Source organism: Ambystoma mexicanum, chromosome 1p, assembly GCF_040938575.1.
Source record: "Ambystoma mexicanum isolate Mex_15411 chromosome 1p, UKY_AmexF1_1, whole genome shotgun sequence".
Classification (NCBI taxonomy): domain Eukaryota; kingdom Metazoa; phylum Chordata; class Amphibia; order Caudata; family Ambystomatidae; genus Ambystoma; species Ambystoma mexicanum.
In genome coordinates this window covers 570,499,335-570,525,330 of record NC_090921.1, presented here as the reverse complement: position 1 = coordinate 570,525,330, position 25,996 = coordinate 570,499,335, and the positions used below count along the sequence as shown (strand labels likewise).

At 46.9% G+C, this 25,996-nt stretch overlaps 1 protein-coding gene across 1 annotated transcript in view; it reads right to left on the bottom strand.

Annotated features, from left to right (window-relative positions):
* IZUMO4 (IZUMO family member 4) overlaps positions 1–25,996 on the bottom strand; it is a 1,032,821-nt gene that overhangs the window by 560,716 nt on the left and 446,109 nt on the right. The window lies entirely within an intron of this gene.

Here is a 25,996-nt window from a genome sequence, read left to right as displayed (position 1 = left end):
TAACTAAGTACCTGGACTATATGATTGTGAACCAATGTTTTCTCTTTTCTTTGAAGAGTCAGTTTTTGGCCATATGAAGAAGAGGAAAGCTTCCTCAAAACGTGTCGCCGATCTTATCGGACTCCATCATCATTTAACTTCTGATGTTCACTATTGATGCTACATTGCTTCTTCTTGTGTAAATAATCTTTTAAGTTTGAATCACATTATTTTGATAAAATACTTTTGGTTCTCAATACCTTGGTTTGCCTAACTTTGTTATCAACAACATTTTGCATTACTCTCTGACTAAATAACAGTATTGGATTTTTCCAAACAATTGAAAGTGTGCAAGGAGCGGGGGGATTCTTAGATAGAATCTTGTTTATCTTCATTGTTCAGTGTAGGAGTTTTGTGCCATGACCCCAGTTCCTCCCCGTACCTAAAAATGTAAGATCATTATCTAAAGTCCTATATATTTCCTGATAAAATAGGTGTGCACTTCTGTCCAATCTTTGCATCTCAGAATTCTCAACAGTGCTTGTGAAGAAGATGAAAAGGTTATGGTAGGCCTACAAGGGACCATGTGGTGCACAATACACAATATATTGAACTCAATCGACTCCTTATAGGAAGACAGTGCAACTGGCACAGCAGACCCGAGAGTGAGAAAGTTTCCGAGCCCCCAGAGCCAGTGAAGCTGCTGGGCTTTGCAGAATCTGCAAACGCTGGAGCAGAAAGGATGGTTGCAGTAATCCACAGACCCCGAAATGGAAAAGGTCACTACTGTGGCACGGGACTCAGGAGGGAGAAAGGCAGAATCTTCCTCAGTACATTCAATTTAGCAAAACTACAATGACACACAGAGGAGATCTGAGCTTCTTTGAAGTGTCAGAGAAGAGGTTTAACCCCCGGTCTCTTAACTGAATTAGCGAGAGAAGGATAAGACCCCAGAGAAGCTATCCAGGAGGAGCTTGGGCTAGAGGAACCCACCACAAGGACCTCTGTTCTGTCTCCATTCAATTTTAACCAATTCATAGCCATTGAGTGCCCAACAGAAGACAGACAATTAGGTAGCTTGGAAGGGGGACCGTCACGGGGAAGCAAGATGGAAATTAACCTGCGTATCGTATGCACAGGTGGAAAAATGAATGCTGTGTTCTGCTATAAGGTCAGCTAGTGGGTGCAGATACAAATGAAAAAGAAGGGGAGGCAGGGCAGAGCTCTGAGGAACACCAATTGTCAACACCACTGGGGGAGATTTGAAAGGAGGAAGAGACACTGTCTGAAAACAATCAGAAAGAAAGGATGAAAACCACATTAGAGGACAACCAGAGATACCAACCCTTTCCAGACACTGCAGAAGGATCCCATCGTCAATGGTATCAAAGGCTGCAGAGATGTCAAGGAGAATCAGGACTCCTTCCTTCGGTCCTGAAGAAGGGCGATATCATCAAAAATGGAAATCATCACTGATTCAGTGCCCAGGAGGGGTCTAAAGACAGATTGGCGTGGGTGAAGAAGATACTGAGATTCAAGGAAGTTAGGAAATTGTGGAGTGATGATAGCTTTCATCAGCTTCAAAAGAACTAGCAGAAGAGAGATAAGCTGATAGTTTATTGCCAAAGCCTTATGTGTGGAAAATGCAGGCAAACTTATTTTTTTTTTTTAAAGTAAGGAAGAAAACACCACCGAGCATCGAAATACATTATGTGAAGGACCTCCAACATTCAGGCGCCATCTTTGAGTTGGGTGGGGCCATGGTGCAGGTGTATGCCAGAGAGAGTAGGCGGTAAAGAGAGTAGCTGGAGGAAGCAAAGGAGAACAAGAGGGTGCAGTTAACAAAAGAAGGTCTCTGGAATGGGAGGCCCGAGAATAATCCCAAAGATATGAGGCAGGGATCAGAAAGATACGATCTGGGAGGCAGCAATGACCAAACGTGGGGAACCTAGGCTTGTCCCAGCAGAAAATACCCACGTTCTCAGGATCCTGATTGGTTGTTGTGCTTAACCATGGCGCTAATAAGATATCACAAAGGGATAATTGTCTTGCTGACAGGTTTTGTGCTTTTGAGATGAAAAGAGCTAAACTGATGTCACCTTATGTGACCATAGGTGCTGTGAGATGCCAGTGTAACAAGACACAGACACAGTGGTGCGCTTCACAATGCGTTTTATTTGAAATCAAAAGAGGGGGAGGGAGGAATGCCTCACTGTCCCTAATTCTATGAGGGTTTTCCCTGCCTCAACACAACTAAATAATGATATGATAGTTTATTTATATAGCGCCTATACACAATGTGTTTCAAAGCGCTTCACGACAAGGAGGGAACAAGGGAAAATACAATGACATTCTTACAGGCCATGAACAGTAAGGATGTGAAATTACCTATCGTACTTGGCCTGACGACATTTCAGTGCAAAAGCTAAGACATAGATAAGGAAGGGAGGGGGAGAGTGGGAAGGAAATGGAAACAGACAGGCGACTACCATACTAGGCCTGACGACATTTCTGGTAGAGCCGGAGAAAAACAAAAGGTGAGAGGGGTGCAGAAAGGGAGGGGAGGAACAAAACGAGCGACTATCATACTAGGCCTGACGACATTTCAGACAGTGCTGGAGGGGGTGTGGGGAGGAAAAAAACAGTAATGGGAGGGTGGAGGAAACAGACGAGGTTGCTATCATATTAGGTCCAGGGACAATTCTGACAGAGTAAGTGCATAGAAGAAAGTAAGGGGAGGAGATAGGAAAAGGGAGAAGGGAAAGGAGGAGAGAACAGAGAGTAAGCAGTCAAAAAAGTGGAGAAGCAAGAGTGGAGAGCGAATACAATCGCAGAAGTCAGTAGTAACACATAATGTTGCAAGCCAAGATACAAGATGAAGATGGGAACAGCATGATTCAACAAAACTGCCACCCAAACCCATGGCACCCATACCCTCAGCTACTACTAGATCAGCCAGACTCCTCACTAAAGAAAGAATACTCCCCGGCCTAGAGGCTGCATCAGCCTTGAGGCCTCCCTTCTCTACAGACCTGGTAGCACTAGTTGACACATACAACATAGTTATCAAAACGGCCATAGACGCCATTGCACCTCTAACCAAGAAAAAAGCCAAAATGCGGAAGCACTCCAACTCATGGTTCACCCACGAGTTACTAGACCTGAGATCCTTAAAATGAACGGCACTCACCACATGGAAAGCATGCCCGACCCAACCCACGCTAGAGGCCTACAAATCCCTTGCTGCCCGCTACAAAAAAGAAATCACCTTAGCCAAAGCTGCATCATACAACTCCATAATTACTAACGCTCATTCTGAGGCGAAGGAACTATTCGCTATCTACAAAGAGCTCGCCTGCCCACCCACCAATACCCAGGAAACACTCAAAGACGAAACTTGGTTTAATAGTATACAAACTGCCATGTGACTCAAAATACACACACTCAAAGAGTGCCCTGCCTATAAGCAAGCCCCCCAAAGCCCAGCTTTCGCTCATGACAGCAAAGACTCTAAAGCCTTCTCCTTCAGACCTGTCACTGACTCAGAAGTCACAGCCATCATGGAACGCATCAAGCCCTCCTCATGCAAGGGTAACATTTGCCCCGCAGCACTCATCAAAGAGTGCAGAGAACCACTAGCACCACTGATTACAGCCATCATTAATGCTTCTCTCTCCACCGACATAGTTCCCCATGCTCTCAAAGAAGCCTGGGTCTGCCCATTACTCAAAAAACCTTTACTTGATCCAGACATGCCCAATAATTATAGACCCGTAACAACCGTCCCATTCCTGCTTAAAATACTGGACAAAGCAGCATACCTTCAGATACAACAATTTCTGGAGAAAACCACATCCTGGGCAAGAAGCAATCCGGTTTTTGGGCAAGGCATGGAACCGAAATAGCACTACTCGACCTAAAAATGCAAAGTGAACAAACCACAGACAAAGGCAAAACAGCGCTACTCTTGCTGCTTGACCTTTCTGCAGCCTTCGATTTGGTAGATCACATGACCCTATGCAGACACCTCAAGAAGGCAGCTCACTTCTCACAGCAAGCTACCACATGGCTACCACCTCCTTCCTTGAGGGTAGGCTAATGAGGGTATTCTCAGACCAAGCATGCGCCACCCCCACACCCATCCATTGCGGAGTTCCGCAGGGTTCCTGCACATCACCGCTCTCTACAACATTTTTACCCTCCCTCTCTTCAACGACCTCGATGATCACGGCATAACTTACACCAATTATGCCGATGATACACAAGTACTAATCCCACTCACTGGCTCCTATGAACAGGAAACTGCCAAGCTAAGTGAGATCTATGCCATCATCCAGGCTTGGATGGCGGCTAACAGCATCTGTCTCAATGGAGACAAGACTGAAATACTCATAGTAGGTACCAAACAAACACTCAATAAATTGGACAGCAAATACTCCTCCATCATAGACAACACTCCCATCACCACATCAAAAACAGCCAAAACATTGGGAGTACACATAGACTCCACCCTCATCCATGTCATGACAAGTCAGCGCCATCACATCTTCGGCAGCTCTTACCACCAAAATCATAAATGCTGTCAAACCTTATCTATCACCTCAAAACTGCCTGTCCATAGCCAGAGCCACAGTAGGGGCTAGATTGGACTACTGCAATGTCCTCTTCTTAGGCACCTCAGCCAAGAACTTAAAGAAACTCCAAACCACTGAAAACAACGCCCTCAGGGCAGTCCTCAGCATTCCCAAAAGGGAGCACATCTCCCAAGCCCGAAAAGACGCCCATTGGCTCCCAGTCCAGAGAGCGCATCCTATTCAAAGCCCTTTCCATTACACATGCCTGCCTAGCAAACACAGCACCTCCATACCTTTTAGAAACCTTTCACCGCGCCACTTCAAAAAGACCTACACACACCCAACACTGAAACCTGCTCGCCATCCTACCTTTAAAAGAGCCAAAGTTGGATGCGCCAGCTTTGCAGTCTTAGCACCAACAAATTGGAATGCACTACCACCAACACTCAGGAAAGAGACCTCACGATCAGCATTCTGCAAGTTTCTGAAAACTCAACTATTCCACTAGGCCAGCCACCTTAGACACTTCAGACATACCTTACCTGACCCTTGGGTTCATCCATGTTAATTGCCCAATCCGTAACTGAAATGCATGTCTAAACTGCTGTATGCTCTTGTAACCCTATAAGCTATGCTCTTTGTCTAAGCAAGTATCCTTAAGAAGCACCACAATGCCCTAGGGCCGATGTGCGCTATACAAATGCAAATAAATAAATAAATACATGATTCAGGGCCACCATGAGTACAGGATGCAAAGGAAGTCCAGCATGAGAGTTGAGAAAGAGTGATGCACCGTGAATGAAGTCCATAAAAGTCAAATATCAAAACGTTTACTGGGGAAAATAAACAATACGTGGCTGTCTTTCTACTTCTTTGTGGTGCCTCTTACACAAGTGAAACACATGTGTATAGGCACGTCACAAATTCCATATCATATCATATCATATCACCCACTGTCCTTGAAATATATTCCAGGCGGACACTCCCCTTCCGTGGTCTTTTCCACTTGTCAAGGCTTTGGAGCCTGCGATGCCAAGGGCATACTCCTCTTCCCTGGTCTCTTCCCATTTTGCCAGGGCTTTGAAAACCTCAATGCCAGGGGAACACTCCCCTTACCTGGTATTTCCTTAAATTGTTTGTCTTAGTCATTAGGTAAGCTTTTCTGGCAGAGTCTGCAAGCTGAAGTCTTTTATTCAATCTTAATCTTTTGTATGCATAGATTCTTCATGGTGCCTTAGGTATCCCACAATCTGGTTATACATAAACAATTGTATAACCTATATATTCTGTGTCTCTTTATTTACTTGATTACCCCAAAGGAACTGTGATTAACAAGAATGGGCTAGTTTTTAGGGAGCATGTGTTTCATCTCAATAAATAGTTGTTGATGTGTGTCTTTGGTTAATGTGTAACACGTTAGGGTTACCAGCTAGCCCCTTCACCCCGTCTCCCCTGCCATATGTTGTGCTTCCAGCACTGGAGTCCTGGCTGGCTCCCAGTAGGGTCCGCATCCCGTTGCCCTTGTGGGTCACTGCTGGGTCTCCAAGACAGAAGCTCCTGGCGCCTGTTATGCATGCTGCTCGCCTCCAGCGGGACACTGCACTTTAGACCAGGCTCAAAAGTCTTCTTGCAATGCTATTTGTCTGCTGCCACTTCTACTTTTTGGATATCGTGGCGTTGTTAATTTTTTTAACTGTGGCCCCACGCCGGGTGTTAGGCAGAATTACATGCATTACCCTATGGGAACAGTACACGCAATTAAGACTACAGGTGTAAGCACAATCTCACCTTTGATACAAGCCTGTACTACACAGTTTATGTGGTAGCAGTGGCTGAGCAGCAAGACTTATCTCAAGAGGGATGTGAGCAGTACAATTGGTTTCATAAAGGACTTGCAATCACAGTAGTTCAAACTAACACTTACTCAAGGTTTCTTGGTAAAATAATATACATGTATTTACACATTTAGTTAGAACACATTCCACTAGTAAGAAGCAGATCAATATTACACACCAATACACTACAATACTAAACCAATAAGTTTCTGAACAAGTTAGGCTCCCCTGAAGTGGGAGCAAAATGGCACTTCAGTAACTTTCAAAAGGGGTAGAAGAACTAGTTACTCATCAACTGTAACATTCTTTCGACTAGATGTTCCTCATCTTAGATGTATATTACCAGCTTGCTGCTTCCTCGGAAAAAAAATTCGCCAGAGGGCGCTGTGCTCGAGACCGCGTAGCTTGGTCCCTCAAAGGCCACCGTCGAGTGTCAACGTCATCCGTCGTATAAAGGGCTTGAGTCGCGCCAGTTGGATTCAGTTCTGTTTTTTCGATGTTAATGGTCGCATCAGTTGTATCAGGTATTGACAGATGTCAGGCTCTTAAGGACGTACAAGTGCCAAAAGCGTAAAAACTCTACGGAGGGGTAGGTTGGGAGGGTCGATGAGGAATACGTGGAGGAACATCCAGTCGAAAGAACGTTACAGTTGGTAAGTAACTTGTTCTTCGAATGGATTGTGTCCTCCCACGTATTACTCATCTTAGTTCCAGAGTTTTTAATTATGTACCGAATGAAGGATGGCTTTTGCAAAAAGGCCTCCTTGGTAAGAAGTGGAGTCTAAATAATAATGTTTTACAAAGGTGTGTATGGATGACCAAGTGGCCGCAGCACAAGTGTCCTGCACTGGGACACCCCTCTGAAGAGCTGTGAAAGTTGCTATGCCCCTGGTTGAATGAGCCCTTAAACCATCTGGAGGCTCTTTCCTAGCCAATTTGTAACATTCAGATATTGCTAGAATTGTCCATATGGATAAGGTTTGTTTGGACACACCAAGGCCCAATTTGGGTTCCAGTGTAACCGATAAATAACTGATCAGTTTGTTTAAATCTTTCCAATCTAGAGATGTAGAAGCTGAGAGCCCTTTTAGGGTCTAGTCTATGGAAACTTTCCTCCTCTTTACTAGTGAAGGCGAGCGTCCCCAGCCAGCACGATCCTCCCCGCAATGAGAGACAATGACGGACTCTCCCAAATCGGGAATAAATCCAAGACAGAGTGCGGGTGAGCTTAAATGGGAGTTTATCAATCAGAATAGGGCATGCAAAGAACTCTGCAAACTCCGAGAGCGCTCTGTCTGACAATAGCAAAGACAGGCATATATATTTACAAAAAACGTCATAAGAACCTACATACTATAGGGGGCACAAGTTCAATGGGATTGGGTGGCGACGACTAACTATAGGTGCTGCTGCGATGTGGTTGGCCGTGGCTGGAGAACGTCACTGGTCAGCCTCGTGGGTTGGGCTGGGCCTGGCAGGTTGGCTGAGTTCATCCGGGCGGTGTTGTTGGGCCATCGCGGCCAGTGTCAGAGATGAATGTCTTTTCCAGACTTATTTGCCCTCGGCCATGCACACCGCAATCATTCAGTCATTGCAATATTATCTTCTTTAGTAAATCTTCAAAAAGGTTATTCTACAGGTTAATGCAACACAGGAGGAATGCACCTTGTGAGGGGTCTAATGGTCATTCGTCAGGGCATGGTTACCAGCGTCCTGTTGACCGGAGCCATAGGTTGAGGGGCTAAGCTTCAGGGCATGGGACGGACGGTACAAGCCTCCCTGTCTTGTTAGATGTGGTTATAAATGAGCCGCGGTGTGTTGCCACAGTGTTGGATGTCCTGATTGCACAGGGCCATAAGTCTAAGATGATCTGGTGGGTTGTGGGGTTTACGAGGGGGCGCCTTTGGAAGTGTGGGTTCAGGCAGAGGTTTACTGCTGTGCTGTAAATAATGCAGGTGGCGGCCCGTGGCCTTGGGTGCTGCAGAGGGGGCTACACATCTTTGAAGCGGCTCCAGTCTAGTTGGGGGAGGTGGGGCAGCGCCGCGCGGGCCTCTGCTCTCATGTTTGGCAGTCTCCGCAGGGTGGGAGTGGAAATGGCCTTGCACATATTTACAAAGGTATCTTCCTCGTGTGTTGCCGGTTTTTGGAGGCGAAAACATCACAATTATTAGAACACTTTATAATATTTGTTTGAATTACTTGAAAACATACATTTCACTTCGCTGGAGGCGTTTTAATTATATCCAGTCTGAGCACCTTATTCGTACACTATGTTTCAACAACTACAGTATTTAGCTATATGCATATACATTTGCAGTAAGTGAGGTAGTATTGAGGTTGGTGGAGTACATAGAAAGTAACCCGTCCCTGTACGTGACGGTGGTGGTACATAAGGGGCTTAGACATATACGCGTGACAAGTGCATTCTCGCACACCCTTCACATGTGCCCCCTGCATCGTTGCATTTGTTTTCTTGTGTACTCTAGCAGCATTAGTTCAGTTATGGCGCGGGACCGCGGGGTGTACGGTTTTCAATGATACATATAAAGAACACTCCCCCGGAATGCTTTTATCATTTGCACACCCCTGCAGGGTTGTGGGTCCTTCACGGCTGGTGTCATGTACGATAATTACACAATTTTACAGGTTTCTTAAGTAAAAGTGGTTTTTGACATTCATATTTGGGTACCTTTCTGCTTTCATCAGATGACCATTCTACAGATCTTCCCATCGCCCAGGCCTTGCTGACCGGGTCATTCTGGGAGCAGTGATACACTGCGGAAGGTGAACTGTTACAATGTTAGTGTATTACGCTAGATCATGTCCGTCTTGTTCGTGGGAACGGGCGGATCTGCCATGGTGCTGCGGAGACAGGGAGAACTGAAACTTTCCGAAGGTGGGGGCCGCGCTACAGTGCGCTGAGCTCACACCATCTTTAGTAGACAAAATGGTTTCTGAGGCCTAGCTAAATTTAATACGTGCGGGCAATGTCTTCAGCAGGTGAGCCATCCACCACCTGGGCCCTGGTGGTAAGGAGGGGACGCCCGCCGAGCCATGGCCCTCACCTGGGGTGGAGGTGTAGGCAAGGGGGGTCTTTTGGACCATTCCTCCCCTACATTTCCCCCCTTTCGTTACTTAAGTAACAAATACTTTAAGTCCTCCAGCCTTCTACATTCTTCTTCGTCCATTACTGCCTCATCCCATGCAGGTGTGCCTTTTATCGGCATCCATGCTCTGCACACCCCTCGTAAGCTTTCCCCTCTTCTGGCATATTCATCTGGGGTACAAGTCAGGTATATACATCCGCCATCTCCCGCTAAATCTACCCACACCTCCTGGTACCATTCTAGTACACGGGGCTCTCTAATGGTGGTGTGCCACGCTTTATCTATGATATCTTTGTCGTGATAGATAGGCACTAGCTGATATCTTGGTGTGTCATCTGTTTCTGTTTGCACCTGCACTTCCTGCATGTTTTGTATTGTCCCACGAGTGTTGCCCATTGTCACCATAATCATTGCACCATTAGGTACTGCGTTAGCACAACATCGAAGACCCACCTGGCACAGGCAAAAAATAAAAAGGAGGAACACCACAGCTGGCATCAAAAATTTCACAGTTGTTCCAAGCCATGAGGGGACCCAGGAGAAAATGTTATCGAACCACGTACTGTCTTCTGCTCCACCTTCCATTTTCATTTTTTCTCCTAGGTTGTGCACTGCTTCGATCACATGGGACAGGGAGCCGTTTTCTGCATCTTCAGAAGGTACGAAAGTGCAACAGGCACTTCCGATTTTTTGGCAAACACCTCCATCCATTGCCGTCAACAGGTCCAGGACATACCTGTTTTGCATGGTCATCAGCCATAGAGCCCTTAGTTCCACTTTTATTACGTTGATCCCTTCTTCAGTGTCATTGTCCAGCTGAATCAGTTCCCAACGTGTTATCTGGAGCCATTTTGCGTTTGCCCTTGCTTGGACACTTGAGATGAGTGAGGCGAAGAATGTTTCTGCTGAGCTGAATAATCGATATCTGTCTGGGATCTGAGCCAACAGTTCTGATGATGCCTTTGATATGTAATTTGATGCTCTTCTGTTATGGGTCAGCACCTCTCCCTTGTTTCCGGAGTACAGGACATACAGTTGTGACTCCGCAGTCGGCTGGGCTGCACTCTGTTGTATGCGCTCCTGTGTCCTTTTGCTTCCATCAATGTGGCTTTCTGGTATTACCATTAGGGCTGAGTGCAGAGTGGCCATTGAGCAGCTGCCACTCCATGACGGGGGAAGGTGCAGGTATGCCTGATTGCCGCATACCCAGTACGTGTCCATTAGGGCCGCTGTCCATTTTCTCAGATCTGGGATGGTGAGGGTCTTGTTGCAGCTCTTGTTTGTTCCCATGGTGGTTTTCCCCTCTCCTTTGAAACAAAGTTCATAGTCTATTTCACTCTGGAGTTTGAAGGGTTTTTCGATGGCGGTTACCCAGGTTAGTTTTGAAATGTGTTCCTTCCATACTGGTGTGCATGTTTCTTCTATCCACTGCAATTTCTCTGGTGCCACACCTCTCAGTGCTTCAGCTTTACACATTACTTCTTCATCCTTCCACTTGTTGTCTGAGAAAAGTGTCCCTTGTATTACAAAAAATGGTTCCTCCAGACATACCACCCCTGCCGCTTTTGGGTAGCAAGTTTTCTCGTTCTGCAGCATTTTAAAAGTAACTTCATGTGCCTGGAAGGTGTTCTTAATCCTGCATAACGTGAGATGAAGACGACATTGGGCATCTATAATTGGCAACTCTTTGGGTAGCAATACTTTGGGTGTACCTGAAGCATGAGGAATGAGGGAGCAGACATAACAGCTCTCATTTGTTGTTTGTTTTGCGGTGGCACTCATATCTGCATACCACTTATTTGTCTGGTGGGGGTGTCGTGGGTCTTCCATTTTATCTAATCCTAACCCATAGTACTCATCATACTTCCTCCTCCCGGTTTCCCTTTTCCGTCTGTTGTTCTTGTTCCTTATGTACTTCCCAGCCTCCTGGGCGAGGGAAAAAATAGACCCCCCTTTCTCATTCCCGCCCCCCTTGGCCCATTCATCGTATAAGATTTCGTGTGCTGCTAGCATCTTTTCCTTTTCGTCTCCGAGTTTATCTTGCAGGTTGTTTTTTAAGACGGGGGCAGGTTGACTGGTGGGGGTATCATACAACCACGATATGGCAGACGGGTTTTGGTCATTTAAACTGCGAGCATTATACTTATACATCACTGGTGGAGACACTGTGTTGTTTTGCATTCCACCCTGTGGCTCTTTCTTTTCTGATATGACAGCATTGGATGGTGTGGTGTGATAACCCCATACAAGTTTAGTTCCATCCCATACCAGAAAATCACCTTCCCTCATATTGACACTTGCAGTTACATTGGTCCCAGTGGTGCTGTTAATCCCAGTGCTGTTAATCCCTCCCCCCTCGTTCATCTCGATAGAGATGAACGCTACAAACCAATATGTAACCAAACCAAACATTAGCATAAAAAACATCATAATGCACACAGATAATCCGCACTCATACGAATATCTGCATCTCTCATTTAATAATTCTCTCATTCTACTAATTCTATCAGTTGCAGGCTGCCTGTTAGATGCCATGGTAGTTCCTGTTTGAGATATAAAAGTGCATTAAGTGCATGCATGTAAACATTTTGTTGGCACCATTAGTGCCAATATATATTTACGGGTAATGGAAGCGGGTAGGGTTGTAGGGAAGGGTATTCACAGACAAGGGTGAAAAAATGTCATAGTTTGATCACTTCATACATATAAGTCCAAAAAAAACCTTTTTTTTTCAGTACTATATAAAAAGACAATGCAGCAATACTTCATCAGTCACTTTCCCATTCACGTTCATTGCTGACGCACAAACACAAGTTAATATTCAGACATTCTGTTCAGTTCAATCGGTTGCTGTTGTCTGTGCCTCCTCATCTGCCTCCTCTTGCACATTATTATAAGCTCTTCGCACATCTATCAAGTGTACCCAGTACCGCAAGCCCTTCACTTTTACAGCTGTGGGCGTGCAGAACACTACCTCGTATGGGCCGTGGAACCGTGGTACATTCCATCGATGCACAAAACTCCTGACATAAATTAGTTCGCCCGGCATTAGCTGTAGCTGTTGCTCAGGCTCTGTGACAGACCCTGTTATGTTTCCCTCCTCCCTAGTGAAGGGTGGGGAGAGCTGCTTTGATATTGCGCGCGCTGCCCTTGTTAATTTTTTCAAATAGTCCATGAATTCTTCTCCCAATATCGCGGCGCTCCTGTGTGCATCTGAGTGTTCGCGCAGTGGGGAGTGTGCTGTGTGCATTTGTCTCCCAGTCACGATTTCATGCGGGGACAAATGGTGATCTTTACTTGGCTGATTTCTCAGTTCAAATAGCGCAAGGGGTAGACAGTAAATCCAATTCTTCTTCAATGAAAAGCATAGTTTTGATAACCTGCCCTTTAACAGTCCGTTCATCTTTTCCACTACGCCATTACTTTGAGGATGATAAATCGAACACAATTTATGTTTTAGTCCCAATAATGTAGTGACTTCCTTGAAAAGTTCATTCACAAAATGAGTGCCGTTGTCTGAGCGAATCACGTCACAAATTCCCCAGCGCGGGAACACTTCCTTCACTAGGAATTTGGCGGCGCTTTTGGCATCAGGTCGCGCACATGGTCCCGCTTCCACCCACCTTGAAAATGGGCACACAACCACGATCATGTACCGTGCGCCATTACACCTTTCCCCCATGACTGCGTAATCAATATGCAGTTCTCTGAATGGGCCAATGGGTTTAGGAATTGTTCCCCGAAGTGTGCGTAATGTCATTCCTGAATTGTAGATCTGACATGTTGTGCATTCTATTGCTAATCGAGATACGTGCTCCTGGAGACAGGGCACGAACCATTCTTCTTGTATTTCTGCTGCAATGTGCTGTTTGGTATTATGTGCAGGGAAGTGTAGTTGTTGAAATGCAATTTCTAGTAACTGGATTGGCATTACCACTTTTCCTGTATTATTTTGCCGCCACAGTAAGTCTGTTCCCGACTTGCTGCACCCTCGTTTTGTCCATATTAATTTTTCGTCTGCACTAGCTCCTTCCTGTAATTCTAGTATTTGTGATATGGGCATCATGTTGTACCCTTCTGGGGGCTCTTCGTTTGTCTTGTGTTGTAGCATGTACTCACCTGCTTCATATTTCTGAAAATAGGAAGCCTCCTTGGCAGCAGCGTCCGCTGCCGCGTTCCCCAAAGACACAACGTCTGTGTTGGATGTATGTGCTTGGCACTTAACTATTGCTACTGCAGTAGGGTTTTGTAGGGCCTCAATTAACTCTTTCAACAACTCCGCATGCTGTACTGGTGTTCCGCCTGCCCGTCGAAATCCCCTCCGCCCCCATCTCGCTAGACCTCCATGTACTGTCGTCGTCATGTAAGCTGAGTCTGTGTATATTGTCGCTGCGCAACCCTTTGCTGCATGTAGTGCTTCTATGAGCACAATCAGTTCTGCTGCTTGTGCGGAGTAATGTGATGGGAGGCAGTATTGAACTAATGTTTCATACTCACCGTCTTCTAATCTCACCACCGCCATACCAACATGCTTTTCTCCCGTGTCCACATCAATCGATGCAGACCCATCCACGAAGTACACTTCCCCCTCATTCGTTCTCACACACCACTGTGTCCTCCCCTCCTTCTCCTGTGTAGGTTGCGCAATCGTGGTCCTGCATGTCCTCCAGTGTGCACGCTTCTGTAATGAATGTGGCGGGGTTTACTGTCTTGCATCTCACCACATGGATATTGGCGCTAGACAATATAATCTCGTAGGCTGTTGCCCGCTGTGTTGTCAATGTGCTTTTTGACCTCTCAAGTATTGCAAATAATGAATGTTCCACAAACAATGTTACAGGGCAACCCATTACTATAGTGGCACTTTTCTCAATCGTGAACGCGGCTGCAGCGAGTGATTGCTCGCACGCGAAATGGCCTTGCATCACGGCATCCAAAGTACCACTATAGTAAGCCAAAGGCTTGTGTCCCAGGGACGTCTTTTGTGTCAGTACAGCTGTCATGAGTGTTCCCTTGCAGTGTGAGAACAGGTAAAATTTGCGTCCATAATCAGGGTTTGCTAGCACTGGAGCGCTTGAAATTAACTCTTTTAATGATTGGAATGAGGCGCTCATTTCTTCTGTCCATTCTATTTTTTTGTTTTCCTGTTGTGCTTCTTTGAGTGCTTGTAGTAGGGGCCTCGTGTATGCTGCATAGTCTAATATCCATGCTCGGCAATAGTTGCACATTCCCAAGAATTTCTGCATGTCTTTCACTGTTGTGGGTTCTCCTACAGATCTTATCGCTTCTACCCTGTCGGGGACTATTCTTTTTCCATTTTTTGATATCAGTTGTCCTAAATATAAGACCTCTGTCAGGCAGTACTGTAACTTCTCCTTGTCTACCTTGTACCCCTTGTTGGCCAGTAGAGTCAGGAGCGTTGTTGAATCCTTTCTACATGTTACTTCGTCTTGTGCACACACTAATAAATCGTCTACGTACTGAATAATCGTACTCTCAACTGAAAGGTTTCCCAAGTCTTCATGCAGTATGCGGTTGAATATGCTTGGGCTCTCACAGTATCCCAGTGGTAGTCTGCAGTGTTCATATCTTTTACCCCCCAGTGTGAATGCTGTAAGGTATCTACTCTCTTCAGCCAGGGGTATTGAGAAAAATGCGTTTTTCAAGTCTACTACTGTGAAATGTGATGCCACTTTCGGGATGCTGCATAATATTGATGCAGGGTTCGGGACCAGAGGGAACTCCTTCTGAATTACATCATTTAGGGGGCGTAAGTCCTGTATCATCCTCCAAGACCCTCCTTTTGCTTTTTTGATTGGATAAATACATGTGTTACATGGGGAGGTTGAAGGCACTATTATCCCTTGTGCTAGTAGTGCATTTATGGTCTCTCTTATTCCTTCTTCAGCCTCACGGGACAATGGATACTGTTTCACTCTGGGTAAAATTGCTCCGTGCTTTAACTTTATTACCACAGGTTGTACTCCATGCAACAGCCCTACATCATGGGGGCCTGTTATCCACAAATTATTTGGTATGAGCCTCATGTCGTCATCAAAAAATGATGGCGGTGCTCCTACCACTGCCATCAATTGGATGGGGGTTTCCCTGGCTTGAATCAAAATGTCACAGGGCATCGCTATTTCCATTACTATCTCACCATCCCCTTCTGTGTCTGAAAAGAGATCCTCATCTGTTAACTCTTGTAGGGCGATGTTGGCATTTGTACACAGCACTGTACGCCACTCACATCCTTCCCTATCCACTCCAATCACAGCGATCCTTTTCGCTGATACCTGTACAGCGTGCAAGTCTAATGATATCACTGATCCTGGTGCTGTGTCGGGACACACTATGGGGCGGAAGAGGAACTCTGCTGGAATCCTCCAGTCCATTCTTCTTAGCTCTGGAATTATGAGGGCCAAAGTCTTTAGCCCTTCAATAAACATTTCCTCATTTTCCGGCAACCCTCGTACTTCCTGTGTGGTTGTGTAGGCTTGCACTACCAACATCGCACGCAAGGGGCATATCCCGGGTGTAGAACACACTATTCCTCTCTCGGTAAATGATATGGTCGAGATCCCTCCCTAATAAATTTATTGGTGAGTGTTCATAATACAGTAAGGGTGTCTTTACAGTTTTACCCCCCACTGTTACATCCAAAGCTTCTGTGTAAGGAACTTCAATTACAGCCCCAGAGAACCCCTGCGTCTCTAACTTCCTGTTAGATAACGGGAACCGGCCCTCTCGGATACATGATTTCTCCGCTCCCGGATCAACCATGAATATGAACTGCTTGTCTCCTATCTGCGCCCCTACCAATGGTTCCTCTGCTGCATTGTAGGTTGTAGATAGAACTGGACACGCAAGTGTTCTCTGTGGGCTGTCCTATGCGGGGTGTCTCATCGCCCCCCCCTCATTAAAGACACTTCCTGAAACCACTGACATGCCGTTGTAAGGTGCTGGTGCGGGGGCCCCGTTTGCTGTTGTCGCGAAAGGGTTGCCTGGCGTATACTGCATATTGTCATTGTTTTGTGGGTGGTTCTGTGTTCTATACTGGTGCCCCTGTTGTTGCTCAGCATTACCTTGGCCTGGGTTTCTCAATTGTTGTTGTCCCATTGGAAGACCATATGGGCTCCCCGGGTGGGGATGGCCATACTGTTCTACCTCTTGGAACCCGTTTTTGGGTCTAGCTCTGCACTCCCTAGAGTAATGCCCCCATCTTCCGCAGTTCCAGCAACTACCTTGTGCACCTCTAGGGCCCTGCCATTCATTTCCTCCCATTCCTCCGTATCCCGGTCCACCTCCTCTTCGGCCCCTATACCCACCTCGTCCCCCTCGAGGGGTCCACTCTTGCCACTGCGGACCTCCTCCTTGTTCCTGCTCATTCCACTGCCGCTGTCCTGCTCCAACCCAATTAGTTGCCACCCTTCCTTGTATTGCTATCAGCCCCTCCTCCTCCTCATCTCCCTCCCTGCTGTGTGGGAGCGCGGCTACTGCTGCTGCAACCTTCACCAACTTTGTCTGTACTAATTTCGCTTCGTCTGCCAATCTTTTCAGAGCCACCTCCTTCTCCCTTTCCTTTATTCGCTTACAATGGTGTACTATTATGCTTTGAATCTCAGGCCATCCCTTTGCTTCAATACCTGCTATCTTGTCGAGCGCCTTTTGCACTTCTTTGGGGAGCCCTCTTTTTATAATGAAATAAAATAAGGATGTCGATTGATACCAGGGCGTGCCCGTTTCTGCTCTCCACATCTCTTGGACCCGGAAAATGTAATCCATAGCCTCCTCCCCGTCATTCATTGTACACTGCATTACTAACTGTAAGTCTGGCGTATCTGGAAACGTTTCTCGCAAGGCATCCCACACCCTTGCACGCACTGTGTTAAAGGAGGCTCCGTCATGGCGGTCACAGTCTAATGTTACTCCCGGGAAACCAGCCTTTACCCATACTCTATCAGCCTGATCCCCCACTGCTGATACAAGCAAGCTCTTCACATCTCCTATTGCTAGGGGCACCCCAGCAGTGTGTTTCTCAAAGGCGTATATCCACTTGCTAGCCCCTCCCGATAACGGGGGCAATAGCTTCAATAAATTGGCTTTATCCATCTGAGCCCATGGGATATAGTTAGGCCTCCCTCCTCCCCTATGTATCAATGGGAGCTGTAGCCTTCCTTTTGTCGTTGCATCTGGACCTGTTTTGGCTGCTGAGGTCCCCAGTGATGCCATTTTCCCACCCTGTTCCTTAATCGCCCCGTCCACTCATCATCCAGTGTTCTCATTGAACATGTACCATCCCCCCCTTCGCTTCCCCCTCCCATTGCCATGCTCAACCTGTCGCTTTCTTCTAAATCGTCCCTTATATCACATAGCAATTCCTCTCTGTCCCCCACAGGCCTTTCTTCATTGTCAATATCTCCCTCTCGTGTCCCTACTTCGATTATTCGTGTCGGTTCTTCTTCAATTCTGAACAGTATCTCGCCTTTTTTCCACCCCTCTTCAAGTTTTCTATTCTCACCTGGCGCTCTAGACGTGCGCCCTGATCTGGCCGCATTAAGTGCTGTTTGTTCACACATGTCTTTTATCCTCGAGAGCTCATCTTTTGCTATTGAGAGTCTTGATTGTAAATCATCTGTGAGTTTCTCTATGTCCACCCTTTGTGTACTTGCCTGGGCTCGCTCCCTTGTACTTTCATATGGCGGGGGTGCCGTGGGCCGGCGGGGTGTAGTAGTTGTCGGGTGAGGCACATATGTGGGGTCGCTGTATCCTTCTGCGGGCACAGGCTTGTTTAATATTGGGTACAAACTTATTACCTCTACTGGTGGCGCTACACTTGACACTTCTTTAACATCTTTCTGTATCATCAGTAGATTGTCTGTGGTGGATGGGAGATCAGGATTTAATGCTGGTGTTTTAGGCGGTGGTATCTCTTCAAATAACCTCCAGAGATCTAATACTTCTCTCCTATTTTGCAACTGCTTCCCCTTGTACCACAAACAAATGCATGTGGCCACCATATCCAGAACACTTTTATCAAATGACCCTCCCTCGGGCCATATCTGGGGTAACCCCTGTCCCTTCAACTCGGTTATCCATTGGTCATGATATTTCTTAATTCGCTCTGCATAGCCTGGTAGGTTTTTACAAATATGTGATAAGGGTGTTTCGGCCCCCATCTTGTGTATTTTCCTAGTACTTGTTTCTCTCTGTGTGTTCACAATTACAATGCAAACCTCTTACCACTATGGGTTTCGTCTTTTACTTCACATTCAATAATGGGCTCCTTTGTGCTCTGCCCCCTACTTGCGCAATACAAATCTGGCTGTACACAGTATCTATTCTATTCTCTTTGGGGGGCACATACAAGAGCAAACCATCAGTTATTTCGACAACCTTAACCCGGAAATCAAATAGGTACGCACTCTCTTCACCTTGTCGCTCTTCTCTACAAAAAGTTCTATCCAGTCACACTTACCATGACCATTCGATTTCTATACATTTATAGCCATTTTACACACTTACAACATCAGATTGTCGTCTGACAAATACGAGGCGCACACACCTCCTGGTAACACTCTATTCACACTTCAAACTGTCCTCCCTTTCCTCCCTAGCCGGCTGTCCCTGTCCTTCTTATTCGGATGTATGGATGCGCATATATATATATATATTGGTCTGCTCTTCCCTCTTATAGTAGGACTCTCTTTTTCTTACTTTCTCCCTAAGCTTTTATACTAATCTCACTTTTATTTTCCCCCCTGACCCTAAAGAAAAGAAAAGAAAGAAGTAATAGCGATTACTAATATATTCTCAGTGCCCCCTTTTGCTGGACACTTTTATCTTATATTCCACTTCTTCATATATTCCCAGTACTAGTCAAGATAGCACTATGCGGCGCCGCCTTCCAGCCCCTTTCGGAGCTAGGTTCCCGTCACTTTTATCTCTTATTCACCTCTTAATCCTAATGGCCATATGCAAAGAAAAAGCAAAGAAAGTTTAGGATAATCTTTAGTAGATCTGCGTATCCCCTCTTCGTTCCCTGTCCTACACTTCTTCCCCCACTCCCTTTACGATCGCTCGCACTCAGTACTCACGTGCCCGTCTTGAACCGATAGTCTCCGAAACTGGGTCCGTCCAGGCAGTGTCGCCGTCAGCTCAACAGTCAGCCCCGGCTCCGGCGAGCGGTACTCAAAGGGGATTTTTCAACTGGGATCCCGTACCCTCTCTCTTTTGAGTGCGCACTTCTTAGTGTACCGGTCGCCGTTGGCGGCCAGCCTCCCGGAGCCGGCTCACCGTGCGTATCCCTTTTCGACCGGAGATTCTCGTGCCAAAAGGGGACGGTAATGTTAGATCGGGAAAAAATAATAGTAATAATCACGCTTTCGGGGTCACCACTGAAGGCGAGCGTCCCCAGCCAGCACGATCCTCCCAGCAATGAGAGACAATGACGGACTCTCCCAAATCGGGAATAAAGCCAAGACAGAGTGCGGGTGAGCTTAAATGGGAGTTTATCAATCAGAATAGGGCATGCAAAGAACTCTGCAAACTCCGAGAGCGCTCTGTCTGACAATAGCAAAGACAGCCGTATATATTTACAAAAAACGTCATAAGAACCTACATACTATAGGGGGCACAAGTTCAATAGGATTGGGTGGCGACGACTAACTATAGGTGCTGCTGCGATGTGGTTGGCCGTGGCTGGAGAACGTCACTGGTCAGCCTCGTTGGTTGGGCTGGGCCTGGCAGGTTGGCTGAGTTCATCCGGGCGGTGTTGTTGGGCCATCGCGGCCAGTGTCAGAGATGAATGTCTTTTCCTGACTCGGCCATGCACACCGCAATCATTCAGTCATTGCAGTATTATCTTCTTTAGTAAATCTTCAAAAAGGTTATTCTACAGGTTAATGCAACACAGGAGGAATGCACCTTGTGAGAGGTCTAATGGTCATTCGTCAGGGCATGGTTACCAGCGTCCTGTTGACCGGAGCCATAGGTTGAGGGGCTAAGCTTCAGGGCATGGGACGGACGGTACAAGCCTCCCTGTCTTGTTAGATGTGGTTATAAATGTGCCGCGGTGTGTTGCCACAGTGTTGGGTGTCCTGATTGCACAGGGCCATAAGTCTAAGATGATCTGGTGGGTTGTGGGGTTTACGAGGGGGCGCCTTTGGAAGTGTGGGTTCAGGCAGAGGTTTACTGTTGTGCTGTAAATAATGCAGGTAGCGGCCCGTGGCCTTGGGTGCTGCAGAGGGGGCTACACATCTTTGAAGCGGCTCCAGTCTAGTTGGGGGAGGTGGGGCAGCGCCGCGCGGGCCTCTGCTCTCATGTTTGGCAGTCTCCGCAGGGTGGGAGGGGAAATGGCCTTGCACATATTTACAAAGGTATCTTCCTCGTGTGTTGCCGGTTTCTGGAGGCGAAAACATCACAATCATTAGAACACTTTATAATATTTGTTTGAATTACTTGAAAACATACATTTCACTTCGCTGGAGGCGTTTTAATTATATCCAGTCTGAGCACCTTATTCGTACACTATGTTTCAACAACTACAGTATTTAGCTATATGCATATACATTTGCAGTAAGTGAGGTAGTATTGAGGTTGGTGGAGTACATAGAAAGTAACCCGTCCCTGTACGTGACGGTGGTGGTACATAAGGGGCTTAGACATATATGCGTGACGAGTGCATTCTCGCACACCCTTCACATGTGCCCCCTGCATGGTTGCATTCGTTTTCTTGTGTACTCTAGCAGCATTAGTTCAGTTATGGCGCGGGACCGCGGGGTGTACGGTTTTCAATGATACATATAAAGAACACTCCCCCGGAATGCTTTTATCATTTGCACACCCCTGCAGGGGTGTGGGTCCTTCACGGCTGGTGTCATGTACGATAATTACACAATTTTACAGGTTTCTTTAGTAAAAGTGGTTTTTGACATTCATATTTGGGTACCTTTCTGCTTTCATCAGATGACCATTCTGCAGATCTTCCCATCACCCAGGCCTTGCTGACCGGGTCATTCTGGGAGCAGTGATACACTGCGGAAGGTGAACTGTTACAATGTTAGTGTATTACGCTAGATCATGTCCGTCTTGTTCGTGGGAACGGGCTCGCAGCGGATCTGCCATGGTGCTGCGGAGACAGGGAGAACTGAAACTTTCCGAAGGTGGGGGCCGCGGTACAGTGCGCTGAGCTCACACCATCTTTAGTAGACAAAATGGTTTCTGAAGCCTAGCTAAATTTAATACGTGCGGGCAATGTCTTCAGCAGGTGAGCCATCCACCACCTGGGCCCTGGTGGTAAGGAGGGGACGCCCGCCGAGCCATGGCCCTCACCTGGGGTGGAGGTGTAGGCAAGGGGGTTCTTTTGGACCATTCCTCCCCTACACTAGCGTGAAGAGGAGGAAAAAAGGAAGGTAAAGTGATCTTCTGTGAGAGATGGAAATCTGAAACTATTTTAGGCAGGAAAAAATGCTTGACCTTTAAAATAACTTTATCCTTGTGGAAAATCGTGTGAGGAGGATTACAAGAGAGCGCCTGCAACTCACTCACCCTGCGGGCTGAAGTTAAAGCCTCTAGTAAAACAGTTTTTAAAGTTAGGAGCCTTAAAGGGCAAGAATATAAAAGCTCAAAAGGGGCACAAATAAGAAACTTTAAAACTAAATTTAAATCCCAAATGGGAACTTGGAAAGGTGTAGGAGGGAACACATTTGTTAACCCTGTATGAAATTGGATAACCAAAGGCATTTTAAAATATGAAACGTCTTCTGCCAAATATCCTTTAATAGTTCCAACTTGGAGCCCCGGGTTGGCTAAATGTAATAGAAAGGAAAGCACCATGGGAGTGGTACATTGAAAAGGATCCACATTCTTATCCCTGCACCAGTTACTCAATTTCTTCCGACACTGGTATAAGGATTTTGTTGCTGGCCTTCTGGCCGAAAGCAAAATCTTCATAACGTCATTCGGGAGGTCCCAAACCTTATACCTCAACCTCTCAGAAGCCAAGCGTGAAGGATGAGTGTCTTCACCTCTGGATGGAGAACCCGACCTTCCTCTTGCGAGAGAAGATCCTCTCTTTGTGGAAGACGTATTGGAGGGCAGATGGACATGTCCAAAAGATCCAGGTACCACGTCCTCCTGGCCCAGTCCGGGGCAGTTAGGATCATGGTTCTCCTGAACTTTCTCAACCTCCTGATTACAGGAGGAATCACAGGGACTGGAGGAAATGCTTAATGGAGTGGAAATACCAAGTCCACTACGAACGCGTCCCCTACAGCTCCTCTCGGGGGAAATTCCCTTGAGCAATACAGTTCGCACTTCCGGTTTGCTCCAGTCGCGAACACATCTACTTGAGGGGTTCCCCATAAGGTGAAGATCTCTTGAAGGACTTCCTGAGCTAGCTCCCACTCGTGGGAGATTCTGCTCTGCCTGCTCAGAGTGTCCGCCGCCGTATTTAGCTCTCCGGCAAGATGAACTGCTGATAGAGAGATTCCTTCTCGTATTGCCCAGAACCAGAGCTGCATTGCCTCTCTGCACAGTGGAAGTGATCCTACGCCTCCTCTTTTGTTGAGGTAGTACATGGCCACCATGGTGTCCATCATTATCAGGACATTCTTTCCCTGTACAGAGGGCAGAAAAGCCTTCAGCGCTAGTCTGATTGCCCTCAGCTCCAAAAGGTTGATGTGTAGTTTGGACTCCGATGGAGACCAACAACTGCTGATTGTCAGATCGTTGGTGTGGGCTTCCCATCCCGTGAGTGAGGCGTCCGTCACTACAGTTATCTCCGGCCAAGATTGCCAAAAAGGTTCCCCCTTGAGGATATTCTCCTTGCGAGCCCACCATAGGAGATCTTGAGCCACCTTGGTCGGGACTTGTAGAAGATCTGACATCTCCTCCGAAAACTGGGACCATTGAGTCCTGAGGGCCCATTGCAGGGATCTCATCCTCAGTTGAGCCTCTGGCAGGATGCCATGAGGCCTAGCAACCGTAGGAAGTCGAACGCTGGTAGATGTTGGGCATTTTTAAACTTTGCTACCATCTGCAGAATGTGGTGAGCTCTCTCCTCGGGAGGCAAGGCTTTCCCTGAGGTAGTGTCCAGGACAGCTCTGATGAATTGGAGTCTTTGGCTCGGAATCATTTGCAACTTCTTCTAAGTGAGGGAGAAGCCCAGCTTGTGTAGGAAGTGACAGGTCATGGCTATATGTTCCTGGGCCCGTTTGGGTGAACCTGCCCTGATTAGCCAGTCGTCCAGGTAAGGGTAGATGTGAATCCCCTCCCTCCTGACACTCGCTGCCACCACCGCCATTAGTTTGGTGAAGACCCTCGGGCGGAGGTCAGCCCAAATGGCACAACACGAAACTGATAGTGATAGGTACTTTCTGTGTTTGAGATGGATTGGCACATATGAGTAAGCATCCTGAAGGTCTAATGAAACCAGCCAGTCCTGAAGCTGAAGAGCCTGAAGGATCTGAGATTGGGTCACCATCTTCAACTTGTCCTTCCTGAGGAATTTGTTCAAATTTCTCAAGTCCAAGATGGGTCTTAATCCTCTGTCCTTTTTGGGGATGAGAAAATAGGGGGAGTACCAGCCCTTGTTTCTCTCCGCTACAGGTACATGTTCTATTGCACCTTTCTCTAGCAGGGTTAAAATCTCCTGCAGAAGGAGCGGGTCGGGAATGTTTACAGAGTTGGCTCCCGGTGGATGATCTTGAGGTCTTTGATGACGTAATGCCCCGCCATTCGTCCAGATACTGAGTAATTCTGCCTCCCACCAGGGTTTTGTGGGCTAAGACCTCAAAGTAGCTTTGCAGTGGCTGCAGCAGTGGCTGAGGAGGTAATAGCCGCTGCTGTGGCTGATCTAGCGCCTCTCCCTTTTCCACCAGGAAAGGGTTTTCTCTGCTAGCCTCTCTGACTAGCCTGCCCTCTCCCTTTTCCAAAAGAGGAATAGAAGCGAAAAGGGCGACTCTTCCAGGAAGATGAGCCTGCGTAAGAGTGTTGCTGAGGTTGCCTTATAGCGGCGCTGAGTGATTATGCTGCCACTTTTGAGGTCTGCAGCTTCTCCAAGCTTTTGTCTGCCTTGCTGCCAAACAACCTCAAGCCGTCAAAGGGCATATTAAGTAATCTGGACTGTACATCAGATGCAAAGCCAGATTTCCTTAGCCATGCAAATCTACGCAAGACTGCGCTAGATGCCATGGACCTGCTTATACTCTCTGCAGTGTCCAGTCCTGACTTGAGGCACTCCTCAATAGCTTCCTTTCCATCCCTTACTATCGCCAAGAAACCATCCCGCTCCTCACCCTCCGGGATGCGATCAGCCGCTGCATCCAAGCAGCTCCACAGGGTGTAAGTAAATCTAGCTAATGTACAATTCACATTAGCAGATTTAAGAGCCATACTAGCTGAAGTGAAAACATTCCTCACTCAGGCGTCAATCTTTTTGTCGTCCCTGTCAGGGGGCATCGAGGGATAAGCCAATTGCCTATTTGCAATTTGAAGGGTGTTTAGACAGATACACTGGATCCGAGGGAGAAGGTCAGTACTTTTCCACAAATTTCTTATTTACAGCTGGTAAAGACTCAGGGGTCTCCCAATTTGTCATAACTCTCTTATGAAGAGCTTTTTGGAAAGGAAGGATCGGGTCTTTCTGAGGTCCTTCATCAATAATATCAGTCATGTCGTTCTGGTCATACCTTGGAGACACTGACTTTCACCCCATAAAATCTATCACTCTTCCCATGAGGTTCCTATACCCCGGTTCAGCGTGGTCAGTTGGATCAGGCCTATCAAATTCTACCTCAGGTGAGGTATCTAGCCCACTGGCTGTTGTAGGCAGTCATAAAGGTCTGCCATTTTCTAACTAGGATCTATTAGTTCCTCAGGGACTTCTCTTGTCCCAAATCTAACACCAGCTGATGTAATTTCCTCATCAGAGGTTTGTTCCTCAAAAATAGCAGATATGGATTAAAAAAATTCCTGCCTGGGCTGAGGGTGGAACATTTTTTTCTGGTAAAGATGGTGGCATAGACCTAGATTTAGCCATAGTGGTCACCTTGGGAATCGGTATAAAAGATTTCCCCGTCAAAGGCGTTGAAGGCCTCGATGGAATAGATGATGGCTTCGATATGCTCAAAGGAATCCCCAAGGTCATCGAGGAAGGCTTCAATGTCATCGAGCAAGGCTTTGACGCCGAGGCCGAAGGTATCAACGCCATCGAAGGACGCGTCAAGTCGATACCTGACTTTGACGATGGGGACGCCATTTTGTTCTCTGTCTACCTCGATTTGTGCACCGAAGGTTTCTGTATTGTTTCATAAGGCGCTAGAGGATCATCCGCCGAGGACGCCCTCGTCTTTTTGTCGGATTTAGCGTGTGTTGTTTTAGATTTCCCTCTGTCACTTTTAGAGTGGACTGGGGCATGCTCTTCACGCAACTTTTTTGAGGGGGTCAGGGCCGCCTTCTCAACATTTTCTAGCATTGAAGCCCTTAAGGCCTCCCATTT